At 36.3% G+C, this 25,416-nt stretch overlaps 1 protein-coding gene across 5 annotated transcripts in view; it reads right to left on the bottom strand.

The window, feature by feature from the left end:
- Nucleotides 1-25,416, bottom strand: part of Fut9 (fucosyltransferase 9) — a 193,771-nt gene that overhangs the window by 136,245 nt on the left and 32,110 nt on the right. For 2 of the 5 annotated variants that reach the window (XM_052715167.1, XM_052715168.1), the window contains exon 2: nucleotides 20,529-20,654. The exons of the other annotated variants lie outside the window; for them this stretch is intronic. The gene's annotated coding sequence lies outside the window, so the exon portion shown is untranslated. The remainder of the gene's footprint in view (nucleotides 1-20,528; nucleotides 20,655-25,416) is intronic. 5 annotated transcript variants of the gene reach the window in all.

Raw genomic sequence — 25,416 nt, 5'->3', positions numbered from 1 at the left:
TTGCCATGCCAGCAGATTTCAGTCCCCATCAGAAGAGCTTTTTTGTTTGTCTGTTTTGCTTTTTTTCTACCTTTATTTCTTTTACCACTGGTATCTGGCAAGTAACACAGATATATATCGCTGATCAAAATGCAGGGAGTAAGACAACATACACCCTCCTCTCAAAGTTCTGGGATCTTTGTGGAATAAGCCAGAGGAGTATAAGAGCCATGCGTGGTTGGTGACTTCAAGAAAAGTATTTTTTGAACACAGCACAGAAGTTGCACATTTGAATTCACAGTAGTTATGACAGGATGCACAAAACCCCTTCAAGTTCAAGCCTACAGTTTCCCGAAATTCAGAATGAGAGGTGAGCTCAATGTTCCACCCCTAGCTAAGAAGCTATTTATTGGCAGATCATAGGTGCTAGGAGGGGGATATACACTTTTCTTCCAGGGTATTATTTCACACAGGTTGGGTACATTCTATTGAAAGACCACACATCTAAGAGTATAAGGAAAGTTCCTGTTTGTGTGTGTGTGTGTGTGTGTGTGTGTGTGTGTGTGTGTGTGTGTGTGTGAGTGTGTGTGTGATACCTGGGACAAGAGGAGAGAAGGGAAAATGTTGGCCCAAATGTAAATCCAAGCAAAACAATAAATACCAAAAAAGAGTATAAGGGCCACACAAAATTTTGTTAATGGGTTTAAAAAGAAAAGGCAAAAACTGGGTGGGATAGAGAGGGGAGAAGGATTTTGAAGACAGTGGAGTAGTTAGCTAAAAAAGATCAAAACATACTGTATATAATTACCAAATAACTAATAAAAAAGAAAAAAACTAGACCTATAACATTTCCATGGATTTTGTATATAAGTATATATGTAGGAAATTTTAAATGAAAATTTCTTTGCAATCCAAATGATTTCACAAGAAACTTCATATAATAAAATTAAAGAAGGCACAGCAATAATTTCATTGTGAAAACACTGGCCATACCCCATTTTGTGAGGTGGTGTGATCTCATGGCCAGCTACTTAGAGAACTGAACAAGTTGCCTAGAACTTGAAACCATTGATATTCCTCTCACTAAACAATTTGCATTTTCTAAGTCATGTCTTTGACTGTTGGAGACATCCCCATATACAGAAGGAAAGGGGGAAAAAAAGGATATCTTCAAAGAGACCAATGTTTGCACGGACAGTACGTTATAAAGAACAGATGGACAGTGAATTGCACTAACTAGACCTAGAATATCTATGAAAATTAATTTTTATTGTTTTGCTTTGAAGATGAGGAAACTAAGGTTTGTAACATATTTATAATACACTCAAGACTAGTTATATAGAAAAAAACTAAAGCAACCATATGACATTAGTGATTGTGCTGCACAAACCTCATGCAAGGTTTTTCTTAAAGTAATTATTCTAAAACAAAAAACATTTGGTAAAAAAAAGATTATACATGTTTTATGATGGTAGAAATATCCCAAGGTCTTTGAACACCAGGCAAGTGCTCTTCCACTAATCTACAGAGCAGACCTGAATGCCAGGCATGTGCTTTTCCAGTGAGCTACAAAGCAAACCAAAATACAGTTTTCTAGATCCTTTGACCAAATCTACTGTAAAATTATGGAGTCTGTTATATTGTAACCCAAGAGATTCTGATAGAGCAGATCTAGGGTGATTCTTGGAGAAATAGTGTTCTGGATCACAGCATTTAAACAATCATAAACTTTCAATTGCTTTGGCCATCACAACACACAAATAGGATTTACTAGATGTTCACCTTTAGAACATCTAGTGCAGTGGTTCTCAACATGGGTGTCAAATGACCCTTTTACAGGGGTTGTCTAAGACCATTGGAAAACACAAATATTTACATTGTGATTCATAACAGGAGCAAAACTACAGTTATGAGGCGACAATGAAATAATTTTATAGTGTGGGAGTCACCACAATGTGAGAAACTGTATTAAAGGGTCACAGCATTAGGAAGGTTGAGAACACTGATCTACTGAAAGGGGTGAAGTGTGTGTGTGTGTGTGTGTGTGTGTGTGTGTGTGTGTGTGTGTGTGTGTGTATGTACATTCATGTTAAGGTAAAAGGTAAAACTGAGGAATCGTTTAGATGGGTCCTTGCTCATAAACATGCTAAGAACAAGAAGAAATCAAAACAATTAAAGTGTGCTTGTTTTTCACAATTGAGCTATTTTTATACGCAGGATATATGTTTCAGAAAAGAGAACATTTTGTGTCTTGGGAGCCAAAGAAAAGTTACTCCAAAGTGACAGCTGTGGCCAACAGATTCTCTTAAGGACTTATGATTATAATGGTACCTCTCCCTTTGTATATGTTGTTCTTATCATGCACTCACGTGTCTGTTGCATTTTATTGGGTATTGCCAATCAGTTTTAATTTTTTCAATCATGATGAATACCTAAAGAAACACATTTTCCACTTGACTCAGCACTCCTTCCCAGCACACAGGTTGTGCCTCAGTAACATGCAGCTATGCTATAACAGGAAAAATATGACACTATTACCAAAAACAATAACTTGCATAATAGGTGACTCATGACAGTCAGTATGGAGAAGCATTTTTTTCACTAGGGAGTGACACTGAGTTAATAAAGCCAAGGTAATGTTTCCACCCCAATGCCTGTATTTCTGGGACATTTACCATAAATGTGTACAGTTTGGCAGTGATTATGTCATTATAGGTTTTAAATAGATCCGTAATAGAACCTGACTGTATACTCAAAAAATTCGGGTCTACCCAATTGCGTCATTATTATTTCATTTGGAGGCTTTTCAAATGTCTATAAATAATACTTTGTATTTAAGTTTAATTGTACAGATATTTGTCCATTAAGTTGTTTGTCAATTTGAATGCATAGTCACCACTTTTATGTCATACTTTTGATGAAACTAATGAGAAACACTGGCACATCTACTTAGGTGAAAAGCATCAGTGGCATTTGCAAGATTTTTGCAAAAATTCTCTTTCCAAAACTAAATTGGTTGTACCCATCTTCCTATAAATCAGGAACCAAAACCTTCATCATGATGTTTTGTTGCTATCATACTATCTCAAGCATCAGTAGGCATCCAGTTTATTATGTATGAACAACTGATACCCCAGATCATGTGCAAGCTTACAAATTTCACCATGTTCCTTCATTCTCCATATTCTGGGCTTGTACACTAGAAGCAACTCTAAACTGCATAAGTTAAATGACAGATCATTCTAGGAAAGAGGTTTCACTTTCTTGCTTAATCATTGGTGCAATTATCAGTAGATGTAGTCTTCTATTTTTGCAACACTCTATCTGATTATTTGCTCCACCTTCCTTTTATTCCAGAAAGATCTCCATTTCTGTTTCCAAATAGAGACAAGGAATAGATCTCTCTCTCTCTCTCTCTCTCTCTCTCTCTCTCTCTCTCTCTCTCTCTCTCTCTCTCTCTCTCTCTCTCTCTCTTTTATTCCATTGCATTCCAATATTACAATAGATGTTTTACTTAATGGAATATGGGATACTGTCGTGAAACTATCATGACTATTTCATAACTGTGGCATAGTTAAGTGTTAAACCATTAAGTTACTTAACTCAGACAGTCCAAAAATGATTTAGATTAATTTCATTTCCACATGGGATAATGTCCCTGGGTACTATATATGCAGCAGTGCTTCAGTAGCTCAATAAGGGCATGTCTTCACTTTTTCTCCTTAGAGTGCAATAAAAAACTGTGCTGGAAAGATGCATATAATAAAAAAGGGGGGAGATGAGAGCCTTCTCTGGTTAAATGGTAATAAGCAGTCAGCTTCTGCGAGTGAAAGATTACTATATTTGTGATATAATGATGTTAAAAATACTCCATTAAAATGAAGAAGAATTAAAAGCTTAAGAACATAGATGACTCCAGAAACAGAAAGGTCCGATCTCAGAATCATAAAAGAAATCACTATTAAAAACAATAAAATATATAGCATAAAAATTCCAGAAAATTTAAAAGTGTCAAGAAGTAGTTTAATGGCCTTTATTCCCTCCCTTCCTCTCTTCCTCCTCTCTCTTTCTCTCTCTCTCTCTTTCTCTTTCTTTCTTTCTTTCTCTTTCTTTCTTTCTTTCTTTCTTTCTTTCTTTCTTTCTTTCTTTCTTTCTTTCTTATCATTCCTTCATTCTTTCTTACCTTTTCCTTTTTAGTAAAAACACAAATAACAATATAAATAAGAAAAAATTAGGAATGCTGAAATTATCTAGAGAATAAGTAATGAATTCTAAACTAACAACACTATGATTGACAGAATTTATTCCTTCCAGAGAAAGTATATCTAAAATAATTCCTTGGGAGATTTAATGAATAATAGACAGTAAGTTCATTCTGAAAATGAAACATGGTAACATACTAGAGTTATACACATAATAGAATCTGACTCATTGTTACCATTATAAAATAGATTATTATATATGTAGAATAATAGGCAAATTTAAAAATCATACATAAAAATATATGCCATCTCCTATATTCCTACAACCCCCTAATGAAAGTTCATAGGGTTATTATCAGTATTAATAGAAATCAGGCTGGAAATGCATTTTAACATGTAGTCACAGGGAAATGAATGTGTACATTTATAACATTGTTCAGTAAAAAAGCAAAGCAAAATATAATGGCAATACATTTATTTTCTTAAGCTCTCTGGTTTGAAGTTAGACATTGACTTTTTAAAATTGAATTGCACTAGCTAAGTGCATTAAATCTACAGCTTTGTAAATACTAAAGATATGGTACATTCTAGGTAGTCTTTATTATAAGCTGAAATATAATAGTTTACTTAAATTGCTGTTTTCAAGCTATAATGATATATTCATAATATTAGCAGTATCAATTTAAAATAATATTTCTGTATTTAGTCTTTCTAAATGTTACATGTTGTAAAATAAAATTAAATTAATTTTATGTGTTGCTGTTAAATGTTCTTTGGAAGATGAAACAATTTTAAAGCAGTAGTCTTGGTATCTATAGTGTGTTGGAGTATTCATTTATTGTATTTAGGAGCTTATTACCATAGTTACAGAAATTACTCACCCTGTAAAGTGTTTGTCATGTATGTATACGGAATCAAGTGCCATGCCTAATACCTGCAGATAAAAAGTCAGATGCAGCAGCAGCATGGATCTTTAGTCCTCACATCTGGAGAGGCAGACATAGGTAGGTAACTAGAGATAGACACCTTGCTCATCTAACCAAATCTATAAGCTCCAGATTTAATGAGAGACCCCCCTATCAAAAATTAAGGGGAAAAAATTAAGGGGAATTATTATTAAAAAATTATTATTAAAAAAAGCCGGGCGGTGGTGGCGCACGCCTTTAATCCTAGCACTCGGGAGGCAGAGCCAGGCGGATCTCTGTGAGTTCGAGGCCAGCCTGGACTACCAAGTGAGTTCCAGGAAAGGCGCAAAGCTACACAGAGAGACCCTGTCTCGAAAAACCAAAAAAAAAAAAAAAAAAAAAAAAAAAAAAAAAAAAAAAAAAAAAAATTATTAAAAAAATTAAGGGGAAGAGCAATTAAAGAATGTACCCAGCACTGTACCTGGGGCCTCTACATTGTTCATGAATCTTCACATTTAGGACACACATTCGTGGGTACAAATGTGCTTGCGTGCACACATCTGTACATATGTTCATATCTGTAGGAAAGCCTTTCACATGTGAGTTTGTATTGTTCAATTTGACACTAAATACAGAGTGTTAATTCAGATCAGTCACTTTCCTTGTATACTGATAATTAATGACAATGAAATGAAGTTCTGTCAGGTACTGCTTTCATAAAATGAGATCTGCCAAGAAAGAAATTAGATTATTTCTCTATACAAATAATAGATGTGTTGTGTTGCTTTGGATTCTTTTAGCATTAAATTTAAACTTAACATGTGATTATACAGACAAGATTATTAAATGAGTACAGAAACACCATTTGAATTATTTATCTTTCAGCTAGGGCATAGCGTAATGGTAGAGGCTTTCTTAGCATGTTCTTAGCATGTGTAAGGCTCTGGGCACAGTCACCCAGAACTGCAATAATACAGGGAAAAAAGACACACAAAACCTTCAAAACAGCCACCTTTGAAAGGTCTACACCAAACATGCTGCTGTAATATGAAATATTTTTGAGATGCCAATTTAAGAACTGTTTTCAGAGATAAGATATGACTCAGAAGAAAATCAGCCTCCTTGTTTTATATTCTCACTTTGAAATAAAGGAGGTAATTTTTTACATTCAGAGAAGATACTGCATAAAAAACTGAGAGATTGTTCTAAAAATTAAATCCAAATGATATCCTAGAAATGAGTTCTAAAGCAGCACCAGTTAGTAATTCACTCAAAGTGATAATGGAGGAATGAGATGAATAGTTGCTTTAGACAATTATGAAAATCTTTCCAACTAAGGTAGTCCCATATATGTGTGTGTGTGTGTGTGTGTGTGTGTGTGTGTGTGTGTGTGCGCGCGCACGTGGGTATGCATGTATGGGTGTGTACACACACACACATGCACACACACATACATATGCGCACACATATATGTATGTATGTATTCGGGCATCCATCAAGCTTCACCACATAAGACATTCTTCACCATTAGATAAAGCATATTCTGGGTAACCATCATCCTTAGGGTGGGTGTGTTCTAAGGTGAAAGCCTTAGCCCAAAGTAAAAAATATTAGCTTGTTAGTAGGAGGCAAGCAAGTGTGTATGCATGTGGCTAATCTTATATTTTCCTCTGGATCCTACAAGTGGGGTCAGCACAGATTAAATGGAGAAATACAGCTAAAGAAACCTGACACAAAATAGCTACTGGACTTCTAAAGGAATGCTCCTGATGTAACAGCTTATGTACCATTCAACAGAGAACACAAACTGCTTCAGCTTGATAAATACTCAGACCTTTCTGCATTATAGGTCTCAGCCTTCCCTGTCTTCTACACACATTTGTTTTTATATTAAAATTCTTCAAACACCAATGATTCTCATACCTAGACTTGATTTGGCAAGAGTATTCAAAAACTAATACAGTGCTAAAACCTACTCTATATGCTAAAATCTATTTCTACATTTTCCAGGAAAGTGAAATACCATTAACGTTATTGTTAAGTTATGTGTAAGATTGTTTAATGTTATTATTAGAAACAAATTTAAATAATGGGAAATTTTTATGTTTACATCAGCACTATTTTTACCATGCCCAAATTTATTTTTCAAGTGCACAGAATCCTACTAAGCAAGCATAATCAATAGAGATAATGTTATCATCATAAACTGAACAAAGCATATGAGTAACAAAATATTAAGAGGCAAGACCTTGCCAGGTTTTTAATTTGTCTCTTCCAAGTAACAGTATTGCTAATGCTCAATGTGCATTACTGAAGGCCGCTGCTGCTTGGTCTCGCTACATTAAACATTCATAAATTCATCACTCAGTCCTTAAAACATTCACTTATATTTTCTTACATGGAATTACCATGCATTTAGATTTTACTCATTTAAAAAAGTTCCACAGCATTAGGTCTTCAAAGAGATTTCCGAAGTGTTCAATTACTTCTTCTAACTGCAGCTTTTTCTGTTGCTTTGGAGAAGAGCCAGGTTCCCAGTCTTTACACTTTCACTCTTACTCTCTTCAGGCACTTGTTCCATGGGGAGTGAAAAGAGGTTTTCTTTCATGATTGCTTCAACAGTGAGAGTTCCTTTAGAACTTTAAAACAACCAAGTTTAAAAAAAAAAAAAACCTGAAACTGGCATCTTTACAATGCTGTGGTTTTTGCTCAGTGAGAAATCAAGCTTTCTGAACAATGAATGCTTGTCTAAAGCAACTATTCACAAGAGGTACTGCCTTCTGGAGACTGGGCAAAGTTTTTACCTACTGGCAAACGGGGGCAGCATAACAGAACAGAACTGTGCCCAACCCAAAATGTTTTGTGTTTCCACCTCAGAAGCAAGGAGATCAGTTACAACCTCCTTGCTTCTGACCCATGATTTTAAAAAAAATCAGCAAAGAATATCAAATAAGATGGAGCAGTAGTCTAGAGAATAATGTGAGGTGCTGTCAGTGTCTTTAATTTACAGAATTAGAAAATGTTCTGGGATGTGAATGGAATTGGAGAATGGAACTTCAGTGACCCTCTAAGAAAGAAAAAGCACAATATTGAGAAAATTGTCTGGTGTACATAACAGTTAATTTAGATTTTTGTTGAAATCAATACATTTATTTATGTATTAAAAAAACATGTACATCAAGCAATCAACTGTCTCACCCATTCATTTGGGAGGCATCCAGGCAGTGGGACCAGGTCCTGTGCTCATTGCATGAGTTGGCTGTTTGAAACCTGGGGCCTATGCAGGGTCGCTTGGCTTGGCCTGGGAGGAAGGGACTGGACCTGCCTGGACTGAGTCTACCAGGTTGATCTCAGTCCGTGGGGGAGGCTTTGCCCTGGAGGAGGTGGGAATGGGGGGTGGGCTGGGGGAAAGGTGAGGGGGGCAGGAGTGGGGAGAACAAGGGAATCCGTGGCTGATATGTAGAACTGAATTGTATTGCAAAATAAAAAAAAAATGTACATCATACAGATGTACACTGTATTTTGATTCTATCCACCCTGTACCACTTCTCTCCAACTACTTTTCACATGTCTAAACTTCGGAAGGCTTTGGAACAAACTCTGAACGTGTATTCTCTATGACCAGCACTCACATTACTCATTAGTCCCTCTGAAGATTTGAGCTATAAAAACCATTTAGAAAGAACTGAAATGCATTTTTTCCCCAACGGAAGATGAATCCAGCATGGCCACGGCTTTGTGTTTAGGTGTGATAGCAGGTCCTTGTTAGAACCCTATTCTTCCCTCTTTGGGTGACGCAGATGAGAGAGCCGCATGACGCAACTGAACCAGGACACTTTACTTTGGACTTAGTGGATATCTTGCTTGCTTTTCACTTCTCTCTTTCCCATCTCAGCCCCATCTAGACCCACACAGTACTCCTAGCAGCTAGTAAGGGAAAGAAGGGAGGGAATAGAGAAAAAGGAAAACAGAGATGAGGCACAGCAGGATAGAGTGTGAGTTTGAATAGACACACAGGGGCTTTCAGAGAGACACAGAAGCATTTACGGTAACCAATCTACCGTGGTTTGAACCTGTCTCTAACAGAGCATAATTGTTACCAGTGTGATGACATCAAGACCTAGGGCTCTTCAGAGGTTCTGGACCAGGGAAATTCCTTTCTCATTAACTGGGTTCTGGGAGCCCATTTTCAGGTTTCCTAGTGGCTTTATCCAGCAGGTCCGCATAAAGAGGATGATTGGACCACAGGCTGGAGTGTAGATGTCTGAGATGGTCTGCACTTGGCTGTGTGGGGTGGTGGTGGGTGGGGTGGGGGTGGGTGGGTGGGTGGGGTGGGGGTAGGTGGGGAGATCCTTTGCTCCACCCCTTGGAGCTTCTATAAATACCCTAGGGTAGAGACAGCCAGGGCCCATTGGAATAGGTTCCAGGTCCTCTCGCGGATAGCCTACATTTTCTGTTTATCTCCACAATCTAAATCCTCCTATCTAATATTTTTGCTACTCCCACTCAAGAAAACTCTGGGGAACTGTGGGGTTGGTGGGTAGCCACCCTGTACTGGGTCCAGCACTTACAAAAGAGTCTGTGCACCAATGGCTGGCTTGTTACCTGGCCAGTCTTTTTTCTGGAACCTGAGGACACAGTGTTCCTTCTGTCTAGGGATGAATCTTGGAAACAGATGGCTACACACATGGACGAAGACCTGACCCTAGATCTCTTTTTTGTTTTTGTGTTGTTCACAGCACCATACTTAGCAAATGCAAGATAAGGAAAATAGGCCACTATGTAAATTGATATATACATTAATTTTCTATATATGCATCCTAAAACAGTATGTTGTATACCTTAATTATACAGAACAAAAATCAATTAAAAACTCTAATAAAGTAATGTTAGTTTCTTGTCTCCTAGAATGTTAAGTACATCAATTTCATAGATATTCGTTAAGCAGATTCCCTCAACTTGAGGAAAGAAAACCATGAGCTAATTATAAGCTCTTGAAAAGGAGGAAATTATTCTTGTCCTCATGTGTATTTACTTCACGTCCAATGCAGAAACTGGAGAGGACAGTCCCTTTGCTTTAGGTGTTTCCCATTTACTTTTAGCTATTTGTACATGCAGATTTTGTATTCCCTCTCTCTCTTCTCTTGCCCCCTCCCCCCAATTTGTTCCTTCTTCCTCCTTACAAAGTTTACATTGCCAAAGTTATATGGCATTTGCTAAAGTTTAATTTTCCTGCAGATAGTATGGAATTACAGGGTGGCAGTAATCTACAGCACCCTCTTCAAGACTGCTTCACATAGCCGGTCCACGCCATTACCTGAGTTTATGTCTCTTCTTCAGCTTCTTTCTATAGTAGCTCTCTATACAAAATATGGCTCCACATCCTGTGTTGCCATTATAATCATTTTCTATAGCATAATTTTAACAAAAATTCTCCCTATTAAGCAATTTTAAGCAATAGATTATCATCTAGCCTAAATTTAGAACTTTTAAAATTAAGTTTATCTATGAAATATCAAGGATGCGACACCCATGAAGTCTCAATAGCGTGACTGGCTAACTGAATCTGATAAGGGTGACAGCAATAGATAAGGTAATATGGAAGGGACAAGCTTACTCTATTCCATCTCTAGACAAACTACTAGAGGCAGTTAAGGAATGCTGACAGCAGGAGAAATCGTCTTCCCCAGGGAAGAGCACACCAATTGGTCATTCAATACTAAGTAGTAAGTAGGGCCTGAGATCATACACAAGTAACATTACAAGTATCATACAAGTAACACTATATGAAGTAAGCAGGTTGCACACATATTTAGGAATATATACGTAATAACAGTTAAAAAAAGAGGTCATCATTTTGAGAGAGCAATGTGGAGTACATGGAAAGGGTTGGATCGAAGAAATGGGGGAAATGATATAATTGTATTTTATGATCAAAAAATAGATAAAGTAAATTTATCAGATCAACTTCTGCAAATTGTGTACATTATTGCTTCTTACATGGCCGAGTTTCTCATTTATGTTTTGGTGGTACCCAGCTTACATTTTTCTTTCATTTATTTTTTTTTCAGGGACTGTGTATGAAGTGTTTGCTTTAGTGAACATTTTTCCCCCTTTGCCTTCCAGAGTAGTTTAATTCAACTCTCCTTAGCATCCCAAAATGCCTCTAGAAATAAAGGAAATGGAAACTAAAATATTTTGCCACTTATCAAAGCTTTTAAGAAAAAGAAAATAAATTGCTAAAGGAAATTAAACAGCTATTTTATCTAATTAACCTATTCTAATTAATATCATGGGCAATCAAGAACTATACACATTATAAGTATGTAATATAACTATTGCTCTAGATGGCTAACTAGATGGTTATTTATAATTTAGGATTTCAGATATCAGAAATTTTTGCTTATAATAAGGTTTTTTTCTCTACTAAAGAAACCTTGAGATTTCAATCAGCAGTAGTAATTAGAGGAGAATGAATCAATGTATCCAAAACATGAATTCTCTTTGAGAAATTTGAGTTTTTAAAAAGTAGAATTTCTTAAAAACTTAGCTTCAAGCATAATCTTATATATTTATAAACTCATGTGTAATAATCTCATATATTGGTAAGCTCATTTGTAATGAGCATAAGTATCCTATATTTCAAAAGTACATGATATGATCACAGCTATATCAAAATGTGAATTTTCTCATTAAATATTTTCATTAATGAATAAACGTAAATTAATATACTAAATAATCCACTCATAATCTATAAATCATTTATATTAAAATTATGTTATTTTAACAAAGGTGTTAAAATATACTTTTTAGTAAGTTAGATTTTAATATATAAAGTATAAAACAAAGTATTTTGTACCATGAATTGTTGACACAATAAAAAAGATCATAATCATAATTCTAATGAAAAGAGAAACAAAACAAAAGTTAAGATAGGTGAAAGTAAACCAATAAAAGTAATTTGATCCAGTATCCATTATATATTATGCATATATGTAAGCTTATTTCTGTGTTGTTTAATTTTCACTAATTTTTCCCCTTTAGGGCATAAGAGGTAGGAATTGCTTCAAAACACCAAACTCTAAGAAAGGTTCCAAGGACTACCCTCTAAACTGCAGGAGAATCTAGGTGGCTAGGACTTGCCCACAAGCTCTCTGTGTTTCTGCCTTGTGTTCTAATATTCAGGTGCAACTGGTTACTCCACCTTTGAATCTATCTGTTGCATTGTATTCTAATATCCATTGTATTGTATTGTGCTGTCCTTGTTTACAATCATTATATTTATGGAACTTGCTATTGTTATCATTTCAAATATAAACCCTTTGAAGACATTTCTCTTTATTTTAGTAGCCTAAGGGTCTAACAGAGTGTTGGGATCAATACAATTACTCGGGAAGAGTAGGCTGAATGTAAAAATTAATAAATGTAGCTGGAAAGACTCATATTTTATATCAGTGTATAGTCTTTCTCTTGGATTATGGTGACTGTTAATCAGCTGCTAGACTGTATAAGACATGAAGGTCAAGACCATTTCTGCCCCCATCTTATTTGTGACAACCTCAACAGTTTGCACAGAGGATGATTGTGCAAAGCCAACTCTGAGAGTTAACTGAGTAGTTCTTCCAGCTGCATAGCTGAGCACAGGAGCATCATGCTGCAATTTCCTATAATATCCTATGCTTCACAGAACACTGTTAAACATTTCCAAAAGGTAAAAATAAAACTGATTTTTCTGATTTATTAATTTCATATTCTGTGTCATATTATATCCACAAATAATGCATTGTCACAATTTGTAGAAGAATAATCTGATACTAGAAATTAAGAGCACAAACAATTGATGTGACTGGTGTGTTCAATCAGATGCTGAATCGCTTCCCAAGAGAACTTTACTACTTCAATAGGAAACACGTAGCATATGATCTCTGGACTGGTGTTGCAATGCTTTTTAGAAGTTTCTGTTTACACAATTATATCTCTCTCTTTGAATGAACGCTGAGTAGTTTCTCCTGAGAATGGAAAGGTTTTCTTTACTCAGTGCAGTCATTGCTCTAAATGGTTCTTTGGACAGAACGCTTTAAATTTTCTGAAATATGAAAGTAATTGAAATGACCTAATAGCCTCAAAAATAAATGCATCACTTTAATGTTTCTTTTTCCATATGTAAAATGTATAAAATCTAGCATAATTCTGAAGACTTAAGTGTAAAATTAATTTTATGAAAATGTAAAACTAGTGAATTATTTGACAACTTTTTGACCCGTGCAGACAATTATTCTCTTACAGACTATAAAAGGCCTTGCGAGTTAATCTGATTTGGTACATAATTTTTTTAAAAATTACACTTTCATTATTCTGGACTTATATTCAGTGACTGTGTAGCTTTGAGGGTTCTTGACCAACTCCTGACTAAGAAAGAAACAAAATTAGTAAAGTGAAGATTCAAGATTATTTACGGGTTTTTATATTTATATTTCGATCACATTCAGTATTTATAAGCTCTTTTTATCTGCATTTGTTTCCACATTACAACTTCAGATAGAGTATCAGCATCAGACACTTGGCATCTGAGGCCAACATTGAATAGTTTCATTCCACTGGGAAAATCTCTCACATCTTCTTCTTGATCCGGTTTCCTTTCAGTCACAACCTGGCCAGGTTAGGAAGCATACGTAAGATTTGGGTGTCCATTTTTGTTGTTGTTGTGTGTCTGTTTCTGTTTTGATTTAACTAATTGGTAGTTGACAGAAAGAAATGGTGTTCAACTAACAATGGAAACTATTGAGAACTTGGAAAGTGGTAATGTTTTCCCAGAATCTCAATGGGAAAACATGAGAAAATAAGCACTGAGGAGCTCTGTGGAGAAAACAGAGGGCACTTGAAGAAAAAATGCAACAGTGGTCAGATCTTGTAGCTTGAGAGTTTTCTCTCCTGAACCTGTCAAGCCCTGGCAGTCCAACAGACCACTTATAAAATAAACATACAGATGCTTATATTATTTAAACTATTTGGCCTAATGGCTCAGGCTTCTTGTTAATTTTTCTTATATCTTAAATTAACCCATTTCTATTAGTCTATAAGTTGCCATGTGGCTTGTGGCTTACTGGTACCTTACATCTCAATTGTCATGGCGGCGGCTGGCAGGTTCTCCCTCTGCCTTCCTGTTCTCTCCATTCTCCTCTCTGTTAGTCTTGCCTATACTTTCTGCCTGGCTACTGGCCAATCAATGTTTTATTAATTAACCAATCAGAGCAACACATTTGACATACAGACCATCCCACAGCACTCCCCCTTTTCTTTTTTTTTTAAAAGGAAGGTTTTAAGTTTTACATAGTAAAATTATAGATAACGAAACAGTTATCAAGCAAGAATTACAGTTGGCCTTAATAATTTCACCAATGGGATCTTCTAGTTCATTTTAGTAACTCTGCCCTATATAAGCATGCCTGTGAAACCACCACTCCTTTTCCATAGACATCAGGTTGGTCTGAATGTTTGTTCTTCTCTAAGAGAGTACTATTTGAAGAAAAATTCATTTATAAATGATAAATTTTCAACTTTTCAGTTAACTGGTTTTACCACAATTTTGTTTTAAAACCACCATGTGGCAGTATCTAAAGTTACAAAAATTAAAGTTAAAAAAAAACTGCTAATATTATATAACAGAATTAAAACACAAGATGAGGCACAAGAGTGTGGATAACCTAAAGGTCATTGGAGCCCAGAAGGTTTTAGCAGGATCCCCAGATGCTGGACATGGAGCTTTAGGGTTTGGCATTGGCCCTTCTGAATTTTGTTATTGTTTTGGTCCAATCTTTCCTTACTTTCCATCCATTCTTAATTTCTTTCCTTAATGAGATCTCTTTTTTTTTTTGTAGCACGAATCTTAAAAGGTTTTATTAATAAAATCAAACCTGGAACCAGGTATTGGGGTGAACGCTGAATGATCAGAGAAGCAGAACACTTCACCACACCCACCTCACCTTGCCAATTCCTCAGCTGATTCTGTTTTCTGAGACTGGAAGACTCTGAGTCCTCAACCAAATGGGTCTCAGCTGAACTGCTGAGCCTGAAAGCTTAACCAGGCCAAAAGCTTCTAGTTTCTGTTTTCCATGCTTTATATACCTTTCTGCTTTCTGACATCACTTCCTGGGATTAAAGGCTCACTTCTTGTGATTAAAGGTGTGAGTCACCATGCCTGGCTGTTTCCAGTGTGGCTTTAAACTCACAGAGATCCGAATGGATCTCTACCTCCCAAGTGATAGGATTAAAGGCATGTGTGCCACTATTTTCTGGCCTCTATATCTAGTGGCTGTTCTGTTCTCTGACCCCAGATAAGTTTATTAGGGTGCACAATATTTTGGGGAACACAATACCACCACACTTTCCCCTTTTTTTGGTCTAAAATTATAAAAGCTTATAAGTAATACAAGAAAAACTATCCAATAAGTATATACAATATATACAGTCAAGAATTACATTAACAATGTCTAGTCCCCTAACATTTGATAGATTCAGACAAAAACTTCATTATATATATTAACAATGTCCAGTCCAGTAACATTTGATAAACTCAGACAAAAAAATTTCATTACTTATCCTATTTAAAACAAGTATTTCCTTTTAAAAAGTAGATTTAATAATTGACCTTTTTTATCTTATCATATCCATACTCTGTGCAATTTGTCTTAGGGTTTCTATTGCTGTGAGAAAATACCCAAATCAATTGAGTAACAATAAGTATATTTTACCTTACAGCTCCATATCACATTCTATCATGGAGGGATGTTAATACAGGAGTTTAAATGGGCAGGATCCTGGAGGTAGGAACTAAAGCAGATATCTTGTAGGAACTCTGCTTACTGGCTTGCTTCTCCAGGAGAAAGACTGCCTTTTCAGTTTGCTTTCTTTTATACTCCAGAACCACCTTTCCAATGGTGGTACTGCTCACCTGAAATTGGCTGGGCCATCCCACATCCCACATCATTCACTAACAAAGGAAATGCATCACAGGCTTGCTCACAAACCAAACTTATGGGGGCATTTTCTCAATTGGTGTTCCCTCTTCCAAATGACACTGGTTTATATCAAGTTGACATGAAAGTAGACAGTATGCTCTTGTATATTAGAGCTGAGTGATGTGTTTCATTTATTAAGTTTTATCTTATTTTATAAGTTCTCACAGTTAAGAAACTGTCATGACTCTGAGAAGAGACTTTAGGCTTTTAGACAATGATGGTCTGTGAAATTTTCTGAGTGTTTTATAGAAGAACTAAACCTATTTTGTATCATGTGAACTTTAGGGGCTGGAGGTCAATCATTATAGTGAAAAGTGATTTATATGGGTATTAAACTGACAAGAGATGGACTGTGGGTAATTTTCATTGTTTACTTGACACCAAGGAGACATGCCTCTGTACTCGTCTATGAGGTTGTTTTTAGAAAGGTTTAACTGAGGAAGGCAGACTCACCCTGAGTATGAGTTGTGGTACCAGACTGAATCAAAAGGAGAGATTGGCAGGTAATGATTGTTGGGGAGGGTGTGCCATGTATAGTTACTGATAAGTTGCCCTTGATTTGATGAAAATCCTCTCACCCATGGTAGGAAAGAAATTAAACTCAATGGGTCTCTCACACACACAAGAAGACATGAAAGCAGAAGGGGACTTATTGAGAAGTGTGTTCAGTGGCAGAAGACAGGTAATGAGCAGGTAATGAGGAGTGGGAATGACTAAAATTCTCTTAAATGTGTGAAACTATCAATTTCAAAAAAGGACATAAGTACAAGCCTCTCTCTCTCTCTCTCTCTCTCTCTCTCTCTCTCTCTCTCTCTCTCTCTTTCTCTGTTTCTTGACTATGGTTTGGTTCACTTGTGTTTTTACCTCCATGCTTTCTCCAGTAACAAGTTTTACGTCTCAAACTGTTAATCAAAATAAATCTGTCCATTACTTAAGTTACTTTTGTCACAACAAAAATTTATTATATGTTATTTCATCACAACAAGAAATATAATTATTGCAACAAGATTCAGACACTAAAAGAGACATGGCTACTATGTATAAATCTATTACTCATAAATGAATTAAAATAATTTCATGTAATATTCATAAGTTCCTTATTGGGAAATAACACTAAAATTCATCTTTATTGTGAATGGATCACTGGTAAATGCTTATCACACAAACTCAAGGATAAAAGTTCAGATCTCCCAGACTCATATAAACCAGCTTGGTATTGTAGCCCACCTGTAATCCCAGACTTTAGGAAGCAGAAACAAGGGATTGCTTTAGTAAGCTGGCTAGTTAAATCAGTCTGATTGATGATGAACTCTGGGTTTAAATGAAAGACCTTGTATTTATGCACACGGCAGAAAGTGATTAAGGAAGATGTTCAATGTCAATCTAGGGCCTTGATATGAATTTCAACTCCCCCTCCCCGCTACATCTACACACAAAAGTAAATGTGCATGTATATACATGCATGTCACACAGATATATACATTTGAAGAAAATCAACTTCAATATTGAAAAGAAGACATAGAATTTTACTTTCGTGGGAGCTACTAGTCAAAGACTTTTGTGGAACTCTTTATCCCCATGTCTTATTGAGGTGAATTCAAAGATATAGAATAGGCATATTATGGTTGGATGGTAAAATATCCTTCACAGACATGAGTTTGAAAACTGCATCCTCACTAGTGGATGCTAGTTGGGCTCTTAGCACATAAGATCACAGGAGTGATGCATAAATTTACAAGCTTGCCTGCTTCTTGCCTGAGCTCTCTGATATGATTTTGAAAAAAAAAAAAATACCAGCTGACACATCTCCCACCTCCAGGAATCAGGTATCTCAGCTGTCATGTTTTTCCTACCAGGAAGGACTGTATCCCTATGAGCTTTGGGTCAAAAGTAACACTTCTTCCCCTAGCTAGATGTGGTGATGTAATGCTGGAATCTCAGCATTGGGAAGATGAGCCAGAGGAAATCAGTCTGGGATAGACTACACAGTAAGCTTCAGACAGTCATTGGCTACAATGTGAGATTATCTCAAAGAATTTAAAATGTAAAAAATAAAATAACTTCCTCTCTCATGTTGCTTCTGTTTTTTCTTATAGTGACCAGAAAGGAATTCATTAAGGAGGTGCATACTTTCCTCGGATTTGACATGAGTGATACCAAACAAGGACTATATAAATAATTTTTTTTTTGCAAAAAATATCACTTAGGGAAAGACTGGGTTAAAAAAATTTCTCTTGTTAAGAAAACTTGAAGGCACTGGGCTAGATAATGAAGAGAGCAATTGTTCATGACCAGACCATTAAGTCAGTACCACAAAACAATCTGCATCTGTAATTGAGAAATGATGGAAAACGAACCAGTACTTCTTTTTAAAAATGAAATTTGGATAAAAATACCTTTACCTAAGTTAGGGTGGATTAAACTGAGAAGTAGATTGGTGGGTATGTGACCTGTGCCTTCAGTCACTCACAACATCACTCTCAGAACCACCTCATGTGGGTTTAGCAAGTGTTCTGCTGGTTCACTGTGAAATTCTTAATAACATTGCATAGCATGGCCACTCCTCTTTGCGTAGTGTTCCATGTGCCCCAATGGAATCAAAATCCTACTGAACAAGATCCTGTCTGACAAGTTCCTTTATTTCTCAGATTCCCAATTTTTGAAATGAAGATCACACCCTACTGAGAATATATATTATACACACACACACTCACACCCATATTATTATATATGTATCAACTAATCCATATCTATAAGACTACAATGTCAAGAATTTCATTCTTTATTATCGTTTTGATATGATCAAAATTCCTTGTCTCTCTTCTCTGAAAATAAAAATAGAGAAATGTTCAAACAACTCAAAAGCAAATAAAAACCATACAACATACAACAAAGGTTAACAAAAAGATAAAATCAAAATTATAACTCAACTAGTATCTCAGTCCAAAATTAAAATTGATGGTATGAACATGAACATGTTTGAGAGATTATTTTCAGTGTTTTTCACAAAATAAGGAATTAAAGGCACCTTTTTTCTTCAGTTCCCTGTATAAGATTTTGTCTTGGCTGATCACTTTCTTTGAAACAAGACAGTCTTATATAAGACTCAGAAGACAGGAGGAAAGATTTTTAGAATGTCTGGATTAATATACAATTCCTTTATTGAGATAATATATTTAAATTGTACATAAATATTTTTATTATTATCTGTTTGAACAGTGAGTGAATTATATTAATAGTTTTGGACATCAGTTTTTGGACTTCCATGAGAATACATGTTACTAACTCATGTAAAATTTAAAAAGAGATTCTAGAAACATAGCATTGGAACTAGGGTATCAGAGGATCACACACAAATCAAAACAAAACAACAACAAAAATGCTATATGTCCTCACAATAGGAAATATATTTTCTGAGAGTCTTTGTCTCCTACATGATTTCCAACTCACTCAGACCACCAAACCTTTTCTTCACAAATATTCTTGGCCTTATTGCCTCTTGTCTTTGTACCATTACAGTTAGTAATTATCTAAGTCTTTCTATGTATCTGTTCTGTACATTTCACATGGATTAAATCGCTATAAAAGTATGAGGACTGCACTTCGATTATGCCTGTCTTATAGAAGAGAAATCTGAATGGCAGGAAGATTGATCACCTGTAGGTTACCTAAATAGGAAGGAGCAGGCTGCTAGACTTACAGGTCTCTTTTCTCTCACACCTAGCTTGAAGGCATCTGCACCTCATCTACACTGGAAAATCAGACCCTGAATCATCTCCAACAAAGCACAGTTAACTTCACCCTACTTTCTTCTTATGCCTGTCTCATAGCAGAGGTCTAGAAATGTTTGAGTGAGTGACTGTGTGAATCAAAGGCTCCAATGCAAGGCTCTTTTTTGAACCTTAGTTTTTTCAAGAATGCACAGATCTTCTCTCAGATGAAACATTAAGTATTAATGGAACCGTAAGTCACAATGATGGTAAGAATTCACTATCTGTCATCTCTCTGCTAACTTATATCTGCAGGAACACAACTACCACTTATTCCTCTATTGAGTAGCATTTTCCTCTCTCCTCCTTACTTTCTTTGCTGTCTTTTTACTAAGTGTTGTACACATCAAAACCCCATTCTCCACCTATAAATACTTGCACTGAGTTTCTATGGCAGTCAATTAATTTATTCCTCGTCCCTACCACCTAGAGCTGGTGAGGAGCTGACTCCCCATAGGAGCCCCAATACTGGGGAAAGCTGGCCCTGCACCTCATCTGGGCAGCACAGTAAAGCTTACCTTGTTGACAGCAAAGACCAAGCCTACAAAATGGGACAAATAACATATCTACCAATTATATTTCTGATAAAGGGTTAGTATCTAGACTAAATAAAAATATAAAAACCCTGAATATCAAGAAAACAAACAGCCTGACCTGATGATGGTGGTGCATCCCTTTAATTCCAGAACTTCATAGGCAAAGGCAGGTGAATGTCTGCGTTTGAGGCCAGCCTTGTCTATAAAGTGAGTTCCAGGACAGCCAAGGCTACATAGAGAAACCCTGTATCAAAAAAAAAAAGAAAGGAAGAAAGGAAGGAAGGAAGAGAAACAAAAGAAAGAAAACAAACAACCCAATTAAAGAATGTTCCATGGAACTAAATATTAAACACAAATGGCTAAGAAACAAATAGATGTTCAACATCTTTAGTTATCAGGTAAATGAAAATTAAAACAACTTTAAGATTTCTTCTTACCCCAGTCAGAATGGCCAAGATCAATAAAATAAATGACAGTATATTATGTTGAGGATGCAGAAAAAGAACACTTTGTTGTTGGGAGTATAGGCTAGTACAGCTAGTGTGGAAATCAGTGCAGAGATTTCTCAAAAAGCTGAAATACAGACCTACCACAAGATTCATCTGTATGTTATTGGGCATATATACAAGGAACTCTACAAGAAACCCAAAAGACAAATATTATATATTTTCTCTTTTATGTGGATATTAGCTTTTAAGCTTTTGATATGTGCACTGCAATCTGTATATACCCAGAGAACTCTACAAGAATCCCTAAAGAATCCCAAAATGTTATATGTTTTCTTTTATATGTGGATATTAGCTTCTAAGCTTTTAATATGTGTGCTTCAATCTGAATAATCACAAAGTAAGGGAATAGGTGGGAGGAGGGGATCTTCCAAGGAAGGGGAAATAAAATATAGTGATATAAAAGATCAATGGAAAACTAAAATTGGAGGGTTAAACTGGGAAGGAGTTGGGAGGGCAAGGAAAAGGAAGGAATATGAGGAGGGACAATCAATACTAATCGCCTTTTTTAAAACTACATGGAAACTTATTACCTTAGAAGCTTCCTAAAATATAGCCATAAATGAAAGGAATTTAAATAGAATGACCACAAAACTGGGGAGACAATGCCCAAATTTGACATTTTGTGTTACAGATTGATACTTACAGTGCCAGGAATGGATTACCTGAGTCTTTGTCCAAAGGGATCCCATAGACCCTCCCCCCAAAACATCACAGGCTATTGCCAAGGCTCTTGGTTACACTCCACAATCTTTTAGTATGGTTCCAGTGCTGAAGACATCACTAACACATCACTGGCATGCCATCATGTCTATCAGTCACTTTCTTTGAGCATGATATCCCTTGACACTTTTTCCTTCTTGTTTTGCTCTCTGACTATGGTATCCAATCAACCACTTTGACTGATTCCATCCTGTAGATATATGCATCTTCCCTTGCTGAATTCCCTGATCTTTGGTGCTATGCCTTTAATGAGACTGATGCAATTTACTTCCTCCACTGCAACCAAATTTATATTGAACATCTGTACATGGTACTGTGATGTATTTCATCAAAAGACATTAGTAACATAGGGTATCATGCATTCTAGCATAATCGTGTGACTGTTTCAACCTATGAGTGTTCATAGCAATAATAAATGTTTAAATAGATATACATGAACCTACACTATGATTCTAAGTTTACTGTTAGTAAATAACTAGTCTTTCATTAGTACCAGGATGAGGGATGATTTAAAATCCATGTGACTCATTGGATGTAACAGTTAAATATATTTATAAATAAAATTTTCAGAATAATAAGAAATTATGGCTCTAAAGAATGTGATTTTTAACTGTGTTTAAGTCACTAAAAAGAACTACTGATGAATTTTCCAGTGTTTAGCCAGGAAATTCAAAAATTCCTTGTTTGTTGGTGGAGAGATTCTATGTAAGCGTAGATCTCAAACAACATAAGAAAGTATGTCCTCTATTGGATTCAGTAACATTGTTGGAAAATGAGTTCTGTTTATTTTGTGTGCTTAAAGCCTGCTTTAGCTTTAAGTATTCAACTGCTTTTCTAATCCAAAGTCCCAAAGTCCACATTCCTCCCAACAAAACTTGCATAGTCAGGCCTATCATAGTGTTACCCCATTCCGTGCTACTAACTTCTGTCATCCTCAGGGTTTCCACTGCTGTGAAGAGACACAATGATCAGGGCCACTCTTATAAAGGAAAACATATCAATGGGACTGGCTTAAAGTTCACGTTTATTCCCTTATCTTCATGGCAGGAAGTGTAGTGGAGTGCAGGCAGACATGGTGTTGGAGAGGGCCTAAGACTTCTACATCTGGATCCTTAGGTAGATGGAAGGAAGAATGACACAGGCCTGGTTTGAGCATCTGAATCCTCAAAGCCTGTCCCCCAGTAATACACTTCCTCCAAAAAGGGCACACCTACTCCAACAAGGCCACACCTCCTAATAATCCACCCCCTGGGGACCAAACATTCAAATACATGAGTCTATGTGGGCTATTCCTATTCAAACCACCAAATCTAGTAAAACACACACACACACACACACACACACACACACACACACACACACACACACACACAATTAATTAAATAATACTGTAATTTTCCATTGATTTTTTTTAATTTAGGAGCACATTACAGATAATAAAACCTGCAGTAGGAATTCAGGCATCTAGAGCTTTATTTGTATACAGCATAGGCATTGTTTTAAGATATTGAAGAAGTACAAATACTAAGTAAATTATAATGCTATTGGTTTCTGTGTTCTCCTGTACAGCCTCTTAGTTATGTACACAACCAAATGTAACTATTGTTGTTGTTTCTCTCCCAGGGAAGTGAAGTTTTACATCTTACCTGCTGCCTCTAAGGAAAATCAAGGAAAGGAGAAGAACAGTCATGCCTGCTGGAGCCACATGACTTCTTTGGGGGACAAGGCCTGAGAATGACACAGACAAATTCTCCTTGTGGCAAGGCCATGGAGAATCTGATCCATTTTTGTCAAGGCCAACCGAGAGTTCACTGCATAATTCTGGGCAGGACCCCAGGAGCATATGTGCTGCCTGCTCTCCTTGCTTTCTGTATATAAATCGTATTGCTGGCTGCCTCTAGTTTCGCTTTCTTAGAGCTACTGATGAAATGGCTTTTGTACAAGGACAACTTCTCCCTGATGATTCTCCTCTGAGTGAGCCAGAAGGGATGTTGTTAAAAATATACAGTGGACCTAATTCAGCTCCTAAAGCCTGTGAGGTTTCAAGTGTGACCATGAACTCAGGATTCTCAAGAACAAGATGTTGCCTTTCCAATACATCTTGTGACTAGTCTGAAAGATTCACAGTAGCTCATGGTATTACAAATCTACATAACTGTTCTGGGAGAATGATTTTAACCACAAGAATCTAGTAGAAATGCTAATAAATAGATAGTATCAGGAGTTGATGGTTAGAGCCTAGAGACAGGGAATGAAGCAGAATCATAGAAACTCACGGTTCTCTCATTTCTCATACCCTAAGAAGTTAAGGAACAGGATATGAGAACAAGGGATAAACAATCCCAACTATTAAGAGTAAGTTTCCAAGTTATGTTGCCTATAGGATAAATAGGAAAACTTGGAAGAGATAGACTAGTACAGAATGAAGAATGAACTGATTCAGCCTTCACTGATGAATGAATTGGAAGAACTTAGATTTGCCTAGAGGTAAGCATTAACCACCAGAGACAAAACCCTCTTTCACTTTGCATGACGCTGTAACTGCAAATGCTGTCAACTGGGCACACTGTTCTACCTGTAGATGTGCCTAGCTAGAAAAACTTCCTTTGTCACTTGCAACACTGCCTGACATTAAAGCTATGAGTCAAGTAGGGAATGGTTACTGGTGGGAAAGCTGGGGGACAGCAGGGGAAAGAGGTAAAGGAACAAACACAATTATTGGAATCTTTTTTAGAAACTTAAGGAAATACATTTGATTGTAAACCTGTTCATGCAAACTATTAAAACTGTATAAATAAAAACAGCCCAGGCTATCTGGGGCCAATTGTTTGAAATAGGTGGTCATAGTTTCTTTGACTTCACACATCTGTCCCAGGTCATTGGACCCATTGGGAATTAGGAGTCAGACTCTCTGCACATGCCATTTAAGCTATCATGGATATCAGATACATAGTAACAAGCAGCCACATGGCAGGGAGGGAGGCTTCAGAGGAAGTGTATGGATTCCAGGAATGCTGGGGAAACCCAGAGTGTTAAGCAATGTGTATTTAGAAAACAGGTAAAAAGAAGAAAAGGAGAAGTTACACTTTTCTGAATAATTCAAAAAATATTTCTGCAACATAGGCAGAATTATGATGGTACATGGCTGTAGTCAGGTGAGCTACTACAATAGAGCAGGGGATCCACGGAAGAAAAAGTACAGTATCTCGTTACAGGACTGCCTATCTTATAGTATTAGGTGATCAGCCTAGCCTCACTAGAATGTTCAGGAATGTTAGGTTTTCACACAGGTCAGAGACTTTACAGTCAATCAGCTAAGTAAAGATTAGTGTGAACAAGTATATAATAAGCAACAAAATGAAGCAGTAATAAAATGTATCCCAATCTACAAATAGCCTGCTCAGGATGAATTCCATTCAGAAGTATATGAGAACTTCTAAGAAACACAAACACTTTTCAAGCTATTCCATAAAATATAAATGGAAGTAATGATTTTAAAGTCACTATTGCCCTGATACCAAAAATAAGCAACACCACAAGAAAGTACAGATCAGACTTTCTGCCAAACACAGATGTTTAAATTCTTTACCAATCTTGGAAAATGAACTAAAGACATCAAAAAATTATTCACTATATTCAAGTTGACTTCAATCCAAAGACACAAGAAAGGTTCAGTAACCACAGGTCAACTAACATTAGTTATCACATAAATGTGCTTAAGGACAGAAACCTCATGACCATCACAATAGATAAAGAGAAGGGCTCTAACAAAATCTA

Source organism: Peromyscus californicus, unplaced genomic scaffold (assembly GCF_007827085.1).
Source record: "Peromyscus californicus insignis strain IS unplaced genomic scaffold, ASM782708v3 Scaffold_5__1_contigs__length_169319896, whole genome shotgun sequence".
Taxonomy (NCBI): Eukaryota; Metazoa; Chordata; class Mammalia; order Rodentia; family Cricetidae; genus Peromyscus; species Peromyscus californicus.
The sequence above is the reverse complement of the archived record's forward strand: the minus strand, read 5'-3'. Positions and strand labels throughout refer to the sequence as shown.